The following is a 12,500-nucleotide window of genomic DNA, read 5'->3' as shown; positions in this document are numbered from 1 at the left end:
ATTTAGAATTTCGAGGAAATTTTAGCGATTGATTAATTTTACTTTAAGTAAGGTAGAAGTGTTTATGATCTTTTGTGAATTTTTTTTTGTGATTTTAAGAACTGGTTGACTTTATTTGCTTTATTATTACTGCCATTATACTCATTGGTTAAGAAAGTGTTGGTCATTAGTGAATAAATGCCCAGGAGGAGATCGGCACAAACTAATAGTGTAAGAACTCCTGTTTACACAAGAAGTCAAACCAATAATTTAACTATGGATAGGGGAACACAGTCAACTAGCCCAGTCTCAGCAGCTGTAGGTACACATAAAAGACATGCAATTAACCATATAGCCAAATTTTGCGGAAGGATAGAAGGTCTGTAACTTAGAAAACTGGATAGAGCAGGTAGGCATACATCTTAATAACATAATAGGCACAGATAGCGAAAAACTCAGTGAAGCGAAGAGTTATCTGGATCTGGAAGCAGGGGAGACTTAGAACGATATGTCCATTCCGAGACATATCAGAGACTTAAGAATTGGGAAGAAATGAAACAGTTCTTTAGGAAGGTATATTCCACAGTAGGCGAAATAGATCCCGTTATCAGCCTTGCAAGGATAGCTCACTGTTATAAGGCAGATAAAAGAAGCTACCAAGGGATGAGTTCCCAGCTATATAACAATATGAATGAATGGGGTCACTTAGTTACATCCACTAAATGGGCACAGACAGATAAAATGTCAGTAGCTGACGTCAAAACCATTATTAGGTTAGCATTCATGATTGGAAGTTTGCCAGCCGAAGCTATTGGAAGGATGACCAGAAAATGGGAGACTTCAGATGACATAGCTGAGATCGAAGAGGAAGTAGCAAGAATCTTAGGTAGAAATCACGAAGGGAACCCGTATACAGACCTTTAGTCACCATAGGACAAGAAGAAAGAGGACAAAATAGTTCTAGGAATCCAGATAGAATCAGAATTAGGACGTTAGGTAATGCATCTCAAGGGGGATTTTCAACAGTCACGTGTTATAACTGTCAGAAGAAGGGACATTATGCCAGTGACTGTCGAGGGATAGCTTACTGCCCTTTCCATAAGAGAGCCGGGCATAGCGCTCGAGATTGCAGAAATAGACCCGCTTCAACACCTAGATATAGATCTCAGACAAGAGGCAGAGGTAGAGACCGTAGTCAGTCTCCACAAGCTAGAAGGAATAGGGGTTCAAACCCAAATAGGTATCAAGATACTAACCAAACTGCGAGTATATCAGATGACACAATGGTAAATTTTCACTCCAGTGGTATAATGGGTCTTCCTTCATAATAGAGGGAAGGACCGGATTGCAAAACCTAAGCCAAACTAGACAGGTTAGCAAAGTTAATATAGGGAATGAATATAATTATAGACCAGTATTTCCCGCATATGTTGGTTTAGAGAAACCTATTGCCACATTCTTTGATACAGGGAGTCCTAAGAATATAATGTCAGAAAAGGTGTATCAGATGTGTTTTTTCTCACTTAAGTTTGAACCCAGCAGTAGACTGCAGAATCACAGACGTTCAGGGTAATAATATCAGAATAGTAGGACAAATAGATTTTCCTTTTAAGCTAGGAAGAATTTCACTAAAGGAGAAGGTTCTAGTAGTAAGAGATATACAGTTAGGGTTTGCACATTTGCTAATTGGTTATCCAACTATGGCTAGAGAAGGTATCAGCATTAATGCACCTAGAGAGCAATTAGTGATTAGAAGGGGTCATGAAATTTCTAGAATACCTCTATGTAAATTAACAGGAAGAATCCCGACTCAAGAGCACTCTCCATTGAGAAGTATTCTAAAGAAAGACACGACAGAGGAAGATATTCAGTATACAGCACAAGCTCTCAACAGATAAATACTCACTTAGAAACCAACCAAGAAACTTACTTGAAATTAGACAGGAGTTAAGACTTAAACCTGGAGAGAGCGCATGGATAGAATGTACAGTAAATCCAATTTTTTGAAGGGAAGGAAATTCTCACGCTTACTGAAGAAGCACAAGTAAAGGGGTACATTACTCTTCTAGTCTACATGAAGTCAGGCAGGGTAAAATAGCTTTGCAGGTTATGAATAACAGAGGAGGAAAGGTTAGGCTAACACAGGGAACAGAATTAGGTTTAGCAGAGGTATACACCATTCCCATTCAAGTTGTAGAGAAGGAAACGGTAGCACCAATCAATAAAGAAACTGAAAATTTAGCCCAGGACATAAAACTGAGAAGAGCTAAGATAGGGTCTCACTTGAAAGATATTAAAGAAGATTGTGCTAGAGAGAAACTCATAGATTTGCTAAGTGAATACCAAGACATAGTCGCTATGGAGGGCGATACACTAGGTAACACAGGTGAAATAACGCATAGAATAGACATTCCACAAAACACAAAGCCAATCTACATACCAGCCTATAGAGTAGCCCATTCCCAGAAGGAGATCATTGAGAGAGAAGTACAAAAATGGATAGGCAAGGAATAATAGAACCATCAAAATCTCCATGGTCTTTCCCACTTTTGCTAGTTCCAAAAAGGATAAAACCTACAGAGTAGTGGTAGATTTCAGAAGGTTAAACAAGATAACTGAAAATGATCCTTATCCAATGCCGTCTATGAGAGATCTTATCACAACGATCGGATCCAAGAAATACTTTACCACAATAGATTTGTTGCAAGGATTTTTACAAATTCCTTTGGACGAGGAAAGTAAACCATTAACTGCCTTTAGTACAAGCAACGGTAGATATCAATATGTGAGAATGCCTTTTGGTCTGAAGTCAAGCCCAGTAACCTTTGTGAGATTAATGGATAAGATTTTAGGTGATTTATTAGGCAAGGATGTACATTGCTATATAGACGATTTGATAATAGCAACAGATACAATTGAAGAACACATAAAACTGGTAAGAGAAGTACTAAAGAGACTGAGGAAGGCGAATCTTAAATTGAAGTTAAAGAAGTGCAATTTCCTCAGAAGGAAAATAGACTACCTGGGACACACACTAAGTGAAAAGGGTGTGGAAGTAAACGACTTAAAGGTTAAGTCAATCAAAGAGTATCCTACACCTCAATGTAAGAAGGATGTGAAGTCATTTTTGGGATTAGCAGGTTTTTACCGCAAGTACATAAAGAATTTTGCAACAATATCCGCTCCGCTGACGGAGTTATTAAAGGAAAACGTGTCATTCGTAAGGAAAACAAGGCAACAAGAAGCATTTGATGAACTAAAGGAAAGGTTAACTCATTCTCCCGTACTTAGTTTCCCAGATTTCAGTAAAGAATTCTTTCTAGCTACAGATGCAAGTCGCACTGGTATAGGAGCATGCTTAATGCAAAGACATGATAACAAATATAATGCTATAGCATATTACAGTAGAAAGCTAAAGCCCACAGAAGTAAACTACTCAGTAACAGACCTAGAGTCTTTAGCCATAATAGATGCTTTAAAACACTTCAGGTATATCATATTCGGGTACAAGATAACTGTATTCACTGATCATTCCGCCGCAGTAGAAATGCTTAAGAATCCGAATTTTTCCGGACGTAGAGCTCGTTGGTTTATGACAGCCCAAGACTATGACATAGAGTTGAAATATGTTCCAGGAAGGCCAATAAAGTGGCAGACGCCTTATCAAGGCATAGTAACCAAATTGATAGTATAAACTTGATAGGTCACGAAGCAGAACAGGCCGAATTCATAAGCAATGTATTTACCATGCATTACACAGAAGAACTTTCCAGACAAAATTTCATAAGTGAACAAAAAGTGATGAAGACTTAAAGGAGATCTTCGATTTTGTAGAAAATAAAAGAGAATTTAGTCAAAAGGAACGAGCAGAACTAAGTAACAGAATTGGATGCCCCATAGACGCGGTAAACGTCATAGACGACGTACTAGTTTGGATGTGTCACGAGTGTGACCCGTTTGATCAATTACTAGAGTACTCCATAAAAGAATAGTACCGAGGAGCCTAAGAAATAAAGTCATTGAGTTAATGCATGACGATGACATGAGAGCTCACCCAGGAAGGGATGAGACAGTTAGACTAGTTAAAAGATCTTTTCATTGGAAAGGAATTTACAAGGATGTTAGTAATTACGTGAAGAGCTGCAATACTTGCAACAGTTACAAAGGAAGAACAGATAAGGAAGTACCTCTAGGAAATATCCCATCCCGCAGACTCCATTTGAAAGAGTAGCCATAGATCTGATCACTAATCTTCACACCACGAGTAAGGGGAATAGAAATATACTAGTGTGTATTGACGCACTCACTAGATATACAGAGTTAATACCATTAGCTAGTAAAGGAGCTAAAGAGTGTGCAATCGCTCTTTTTGATAAGATATTTTGTAGGTATTCTGCCCCACAGCTCATTATATCTGATAATGGCACCGAGTTCAATAACTCATTAGTTCAAGAAATTTGTGATGTATTCAAGGTAGAAAAGGTAACGATACAACCGTATCATCCAGCTAGTAATGGCTTAGCAGAAAGAAATAACAGAAAGGTTCTAGATGCATTAAGGCATACAGTAGGACAGGATCCTGATTGGGACGTCAATTTACCTTTAGTCCAATTATCACTAAACGCTAAGTATCATACAAGTACTCAAGCAACACCCATAAAAGCTTTAATGGGATATGAACCAAGATTACCATATGCGTGGCTAAATCAGCCACTACAGCCTAATTACTCTGAAGACATTATGAAAATAAGAATTGGGAATTTCAAGGTAATTCATAAGCAATTACACAAGAATTTAGAGGAAGCTCAGAAGAATATGATAGACAGGCATCAAGAAGGATTAAGGCCAGTAGATTACAAGATAGGCGATGAAGTTTACCTCAAGAAGGAAGTAAGAAGTGGAATTAATTACAAGTTAGCCACTAAATTCACAGGGCCATACAAGGTCATAGATGTGCAAGAGACTAAGGTGAAAGTGAAAAAGGTGAATGAAGTAATACCTTCCACATATGCTGAATCATTAGAAGAAGAAGGATTTTGGATAAATAAAGATAAAGTCAAGAGAACAAAAGAAGTTAAAGAGGCAGAACTGACTGAAGAATTAGAAGCAGCTACTTCAGAAGAAAAACTAGATATAACCTAAGAAATAGAAGAGTCACATTTCAGTAATAATGATAAGAACAAACCCGTCAATTCATCCTATTATTCCCTGTATTTGATTTCTTTGTTGCTGAGTTTGCCTTTATTGGTTGACTTAGTAATGAAACTATTTTTTTATAATGTTGCAATGCTTACTTTAATTAGTCGGTCTTGTAACAAAAAGAATTTGGGGTTAAGGCGCCGTAACTTTGAATTTACATTTTCTTTAACTGAGGGGAATTACTTAGGAAGCAAGAAAATAAAGTAAAATTTCTGAAATGTAACGTATTAAAGTCAGAAGGGTTAACAGTCATCTTTAGGGATTTGCAACCCACTGTCACTAATAGAAGAATGAGGTAGAAGTTTAAGACAGGTTTTTAAGTGATTTCAACGAGAATCTTGTTTTCAAATCACGAATATTTGTATCAGCGTACTAATCATAGAAGTAAAAGGTAAAGAAATGAGAAATACAGTTTGTAAGATTTGTGAGTATGTTAAGCATACCTCATCAAGGCGAAGTCTTGGCATAACCCATAACATGTCAACATTGAAAGGAGTGCATGAATTATACTAACACTAGAAGTAGAAATAGTAATTACTTATTTTCCCGTAGAACTAACACGTTTACGATCTTCGTTTCTTAGAGATACTTTAATAGCGAAAGCTTACCGATTTGTTTTGCCAGTCACAAAATATTCATAAGTACTACTTTGTTTTCCGACCCAAGTTGCCAGTCATTCTTTTGAGTTAGTCATTAAAATGTAGAAGTTTCCTATGCAAAGAGAAGTCTATACTTGCATTGATAAAGTCAAGCAACACGTACACAAGTAAGTTACACATGTTAGTTACACAATGTTTGAATACACCCAAGATACAAGTAAGGACATTATCATTCATTTGTAGCAGTGAGCCCAACAAGGAATCCATGAAGAACGGCCAAGAAATGAAGATTGCCGCCTTATGATTGTACAGATTGATTACTTTTAAGAATTTAAAATCCACCTGTTAGGCAGCTAGGTATGAGGGCTGAGTAAATCCAAATGTAACTTGGATAGTTAATTGCTAATGTTTCTTTGCTCTTTTATATCATTTACGATTGTTTAATACTTAAAGCCAGATACATAGAAGGAATTTGTCATACAAAACGTGCATATCGTTAGGAGCCCTCATAGTCCATACTGTTTTGTTTATTTAGAAAACTGTCAGGAGCCAGTTAGGTAGCATGGCCGAGACTGTATCGAGTGAATAGAGAAAAATGTATTTTTTCGAAGTAGAAATATCCTATTTCCATTTGGGTCAGTATGAAGGACCATAACGCAATAAATCTCCCAGCCGTCAAAACAAGTCTCCAACCATATCTTCAAGAACACACCAGCACTAACGAGGCGCTAAGAGAAATTGCATCTGGCCGTGCCTTCGAAATCCACGAGGGTCCTGCGAAGGAACCTTATGGTTAGTAAGAGTGTGGGAAAAACCTCATCCCCCTTGACTTCAAACGATAGCCCAAGGAAATAAGCCACGCCCACAGGTCAAGCCTAGATGTTTTGGCCAATCAAATGCCATCAGTGCCAGAGACCTAGGGACATCCTACAAGGAGCAAATACCCAATAATCAACAGGAATTCCTTAAAACACACCTCCAAAAAGTTGGAATAAAGCAAGCGGAGGAGGTGCCTCAGAAAAGCAGTACCTGCCCAGAATATGACGTCATGGTTGACACAAGGGAAAATGGGAGATATAAGGACAGGCATACAGGAAAGGAGACAGAGGAAAGTCGGGAGAGAAAGAGAGAGACAGAGGAAAAGTCGCGGAGAGAAAAGAGAGAGACAGAGAGAAAAGCCGCAGAGTGGGAAGATAGAGAGAGAGAGAACTATTCGAAGTGTCGGAAGCAGAAAAGACAGAAAGAGAAGAAGTGTTTTAGTGAAGAAAGACTCTCTCAAACAATAGTCCCCGTAATCTAATTCGTTAAGTCTCTCGAAACCATTATTTCAAAGTCTCGAAACCATTATCTTAAAGTCTCGGACCATTAAGAAACAGTTAAGAACTATAGGTGGAACTGTAAGACAAAAATCACAAATAAAGAAGAAACGGGAACAATTAATCATTTTCCCTTTAACCTCGGTAATTTACAATTTAATAACTGTTTTAAAGAGCCACTTGTTCCTACTTACAATAATTACCACACGCCCTACGCAGGACGCGTTACCTTAGCGTTGGGCCCTTTGAAGGAAAGAAACAGGGTCCCCTTTGAAGGAAAGAAACAGGGTCCGACAACATATATATATATATATATATATATATATATATATATATATATATATATATATATATATATATGTATATATATATATATATATATATATATATATATATATATATATATATATATATATATATATATATATATATACATATATATATATATATATGTATATATATATATGTATATATATAATATATATATATATATATATATATTATATATATATATATATATTATTATTTAAAATAGTTTAACCAGACCACTGAGCTGACCATCAGCTCTCATAGGGCTGGCCCGAAGGGTTAGGATGGAATGACAAGTCTAGGCTAGAAGCCTAGCACTGGGACCTAATAGGTCACTTGTCAATGATGATAAACGAAAATGAAAATGAAATTAAAAGCTGTAAAAGGCATACGCTTTCATACTGGAATCACACAATAAATACATTTAAACTCATGCTTCCATACATACTCACTAAAAAGGTATATTAAAATTTAAAATAAATTAATAAAATCATAAAATTTACTTGTTTTAAAATTCATTATACTGATTGATTGTTTTTTGTTATATTTTTCCAATTAATTTGCAGCTTCTCATGAACATTAAAATGGGTGCTATTGAGAACGTTGAAGATTCTGACAAAATTTCTTTTATCGGTCTATTTCAAAATTTGATAAGCGCTGCAGGTTATATTTTGGACATTCACACAGTATATGTTTAACTGTTATCAGCACATTGCAATCTGGGCATTTGGGAAGAGGGCCACATGGACTGTTCATTAAGTGTCCATGTGTCAAACGAGTATGGCCTATTCGAAGACGTGTCAGAATTACTTGTGCTTGTCTCTCTCTTTGATATGACGAATTCCATTTTCCAACACTGGATTTTATCTGTTTTAATTTATTATTTTCAGGTTCTTCGTTCCATATATTTTGCCATTTTTTTTACAATGACTGTTTTTATATATTTTGTATAGTCACTGATAGGGATGTCTACATTTGTTCTTGTCATGTGGACCGCTTCTTTAGCTGCTTTATCAGCCTCTTCATTTCCCTTAATCCCTACATGGGCAGGGGATCCAACATATTTCAATATTTTTTCCCTTATTATACAATTTATGGAGTGAGAACTTTATATGTTGTACAATATTATTTTTGGGATTATAGCTTTGAATAGCTTCTATAGCACTTCTGGAGTCGCTATAAATTACAAAATTATTATAAGAGACTTCTCTAATTATTTTTATGGCCGATACTATTGCACATAACTCAGCTGTAAATACAGAGGCTTTGTCTGGGAAAGAGAACTGATACGTTTTGCTTTGGGATACCGCAGCATATCCCACTCCGTATTGTGATTTAGATCCGTCAGTGTATATTGCGTAATGTGGACCTTTTCGGATTATATGCTCTACTGCATGTTGTCTTTGGTATTCTGGAGTATATGAATGATTTTTTGATAAATATTTCAAGTGTGTACAAATTCTCATTTTATTCACTGTCCAAGGAGGAGGCAATTTTAACATTACAGGCAATTGTATATACATATTTAGTGACTCAAACAATCTTCTAGCCCTAATTGGGAAAGAAGGTGGATGATTGTTTATAAACACATCTCTTAATCCAAATAATTTTTTGGTTGGAGAATCATTTGTCTGAATTCTCAGAGCACTCTTCATCGTTACTAGCTCTCTATGGAGAGACAGAGGTAGTTCACCACATTCAACTTGTAAAGAAGATGTTGGTGATGATCGAAAAGCTCCTGAACATATTCTAAGACCTTCATTATGAATTGGGTCTACCGTTTTCAGCGTTGCGTCTGATGCCGAGCCATATATTTCACTTCCATAATCAACGATAGACAGCACTGTTGCTTTATACAATAAAGTAAGGGTATGTCTATCGGCTCCCAAGTAGTGTTCGACAGTTTTTTAATTAGGTTTAATGCTCTTTTACATTTTGATTTCATGTATGTTATGTGGGCTTTCCAGTTCATGTGAGTATCAAATACTAATCCTAAAAATTTTGCTGTTTGGCCAATTGGTATACTATGGTTTCTGATTTTTAAGTCTATTTCTTCTCCTTTTTCCATTTTTGTTTTTATAAAACATGATTGCTTAGGTTTTATCTATGGAAAATTTAAAGCCTACAGATAAAGCCCATTCATCTATTTTTACTATGCTTTTATTAATGATTCGTTCTGCATGTTTTATTCGAGATGCTGAATAATATATGGCAAAATCATCCATATACAGGTTACTTTTAATACCAGTAGGTAGATTTTTACTGATATCATTAATTGCTAACGTAAACAGTGTGCCACTAAGGACGCTTCCCTGTGGAACACCATTTTCTAGAGGAAATGTTCTAGACAGAACATCATCAATTCTCACCTGAAAACTGCGATTTGTCAAAAAGTTTTGTATAAACCTAGGTAAATGTCCACAGATGTTGTTTTGTAAAGTTTTTAATATAGCATACCTCCATGTAGTGTCATATGCTTTTTCAATGTCAAAAAAGACAGCTACAGTAATTTGTTTTCGTTCAAAACCTCGGAGTATATGGTCTTCTAAGTTACAGAGAGAATCTAATGTAGATCTGTTACACTGTGACCCAAACTGAGTGGGAGTTAAAATTTTATTTTCTCGTATGTGCCATGTTAGTCGAGCATTTACCATTTTCTCTAGTAATTTGCACAAACAACTTGTTAAAGAAATTGGTCTGTAATTGCTTACATTACTGGGATCTTTTCCAGGTTTGGGGATTGGAATAATTATAGCTTTACGCCATTCATCAGGAAATAAATTTCTAAGCCATAAGTGGTTATAAAACTCTAACAAGTATGTCTTTGCCAAAGGTGCTAAATGGCATATCATTTCAAAACAAATATTGTCACCTCCAGGGGCAGATTTATTGCTGTTCAACAGAGCAAATTCTAGCTCTTCCATACTAAATTTTCTATTATAATATATATCTTCTACTGTTTCAAAATTTATTGTTATTAATTCTATATTTTTCCTTGTGCGGAAATGCTCATCTAAATTTTTGTTGCTACTTACTTTTGCTAAATTTTCACCTATTACATTACTAATTTCTTTAGGATCAAGTATTCTTTTCCCATCTTTTATTATGGCATGTCTAGGTGGTTTAACATGGGTACCATTTATTTTCCTGAATTTTTCCCATATTTTTTGTATGGGAGTATTTTTAGAGAGATCTGATACATATTTTTTCCATGAAATGATTCTTACTTGTATTACTTCTCTTTTAAACTTTGCAGATATTTTATTATACAGAGGTTTTAATGTATCAATTTCTAATAATAATATAGTCAGTTTTGTAAGGTTCCTTCTAATATTGGTAACGTTTTGTTTAATTTACTGAATTTTCTATTCAAATTATTTAGTCGTCTTCCAATTTGGTGTTTTATTTTTATTAATTCTGTTAGTTTTTCAGACCACCATGGGACCTTGTGTTTTGTCGGATGAGATTTGGATTTTGGTATTGCTTTATCAGCAGCATTTGTAATGAAATCAACAAGAAATTCATTAGTTTCATTATGGTCTTTCAAATATTCAAATGGTGGGATATTCCTGGTGTGGAATTCATATTGTTCCCAATCTGCTTTATAAATGTTATATCGAGGGGCATGTTTGGTGGGGTTATTTTGTAATAAAGAAATTAATATGGGGAAATGATCACTTGTATGCAAGTCATCTACCGTATTCCAGTCCAATCTGTCTACTATGTCTGCTGTACATAGAGTTAGGTCAATTGAGGAATATGTTCCATGTGTTTTAGAAAAATATGTGCTGATTTCGTCATCATTTATACAGCACATGTCATATGAATCTATGAATTCCTCTATTTTAATTCCTGCTCTATTTGATTCTGTACAATTGCAGTCCCACATTGGGTTGTGGGCATTAAAATCACCTACTATTAACGTTGGTTCCTTAGTATTATTAAGTAATTCTTTGATTTTGTCAATGTCATAATTTTTATTAGGTTGATTGTACAAATTATGAATTACATAATTATCGTTTTTATTCGTATTCTAATACTCGACGTTTGCAGATCAGTAAATTTTACAGGTACTTTGTCATAACATACTTTGTTATGTACACATATATAGCAGTACCTAAATTTCCCTCTTCCTCTCTTGATGCAGATGTTAAGGTATATTTACCTATCGTTAATATTGTTTTGTTGACATGTTGCAAACATAATATCATTGGTTCATATTCTTTTAATAACCGTTGTATTTCTCTAGGTGTAATCTGGTCTGTAGACCATTTACGTTCCATTGTATAATATAACTATTGAAAATATTTTTTTATAGCGGTCGGGTTTTACTCTCTTTTTGTATTATCAATTTGGAATTTTTCTAATAATTTACTCACGACATTCATCTGTTTTTCCTTATAATAGACTAAGTGCTCAATGCACATGCACCCTTTTCATGGTTACTCAAATCTGTGTTTTCTTTTTTTCTATATTTCATAAAATTTCTTATAATGTTTGTTAAACCATCTTTTGTTATGCTTTTGTTGTTATTGCATAATTCAATGAAACAATCATTACATCCACAAGTATTATCATGTGTATTTCTCTTTTCATTTGCTCTTGTTCCAATTACTGGAGAAGGAGTAATCTCTTCTCCCTTGACATAATCATTATCATCTATGGTATGATTCTCTTTCACTTCTTCAGTGTTCTCGACATTTGCCTTCATAGGTTCTATTATTATTTTAGGAGATAAAGGTATATTCTTAGCTTGTTTTTGTTCCTTTTTCATCTCCTTTATCTTTGGTTTAACTGATGTTTCTCTAATAATAGTTGGTTTCTTCGTTTTGAGTGGTGTTCTCTCCAAAGGCCTTTTTTATCTTTAATTTCATGACTATCTCTACCCTCTTCTGTCACTTTAGTAGTAGCATCCTCCTGTGTTTCTATCTGCATTAATATTTCAAATGAATTGGACAAAATATTATCCATCTCATTTGTACCTGTTTCTTTATTATTTACAATTTTATTTTTTTATTTCTAAATTATTAATTTTTTCTTGAGATTTACTTTTCTGTGCTCTGTTATTTCTATCTGTTTCCGTTTTTGTTTCATTTTT

Source organism: Macrobrachium rosenbergii, chromosome 55 (assembly GCF_040412425.1).
Source record: "Macrobrachium rosenbergii isolate ZJJX-2024 chromosome 55, ASM4041242v1, whole genome shotgun sequence".
Lineage (NCBI taxonomy): Eukaryota > Metazoa > Arthropoda > Malacostraca > Decapoda > Palaemonidae > Macrobrachium > Macrobrachium rosenbergii.
The sequence above is the reverse complement of the archived record's forward strand: the minus strand, read 5'-3'. Positions refer to the sequence as shown.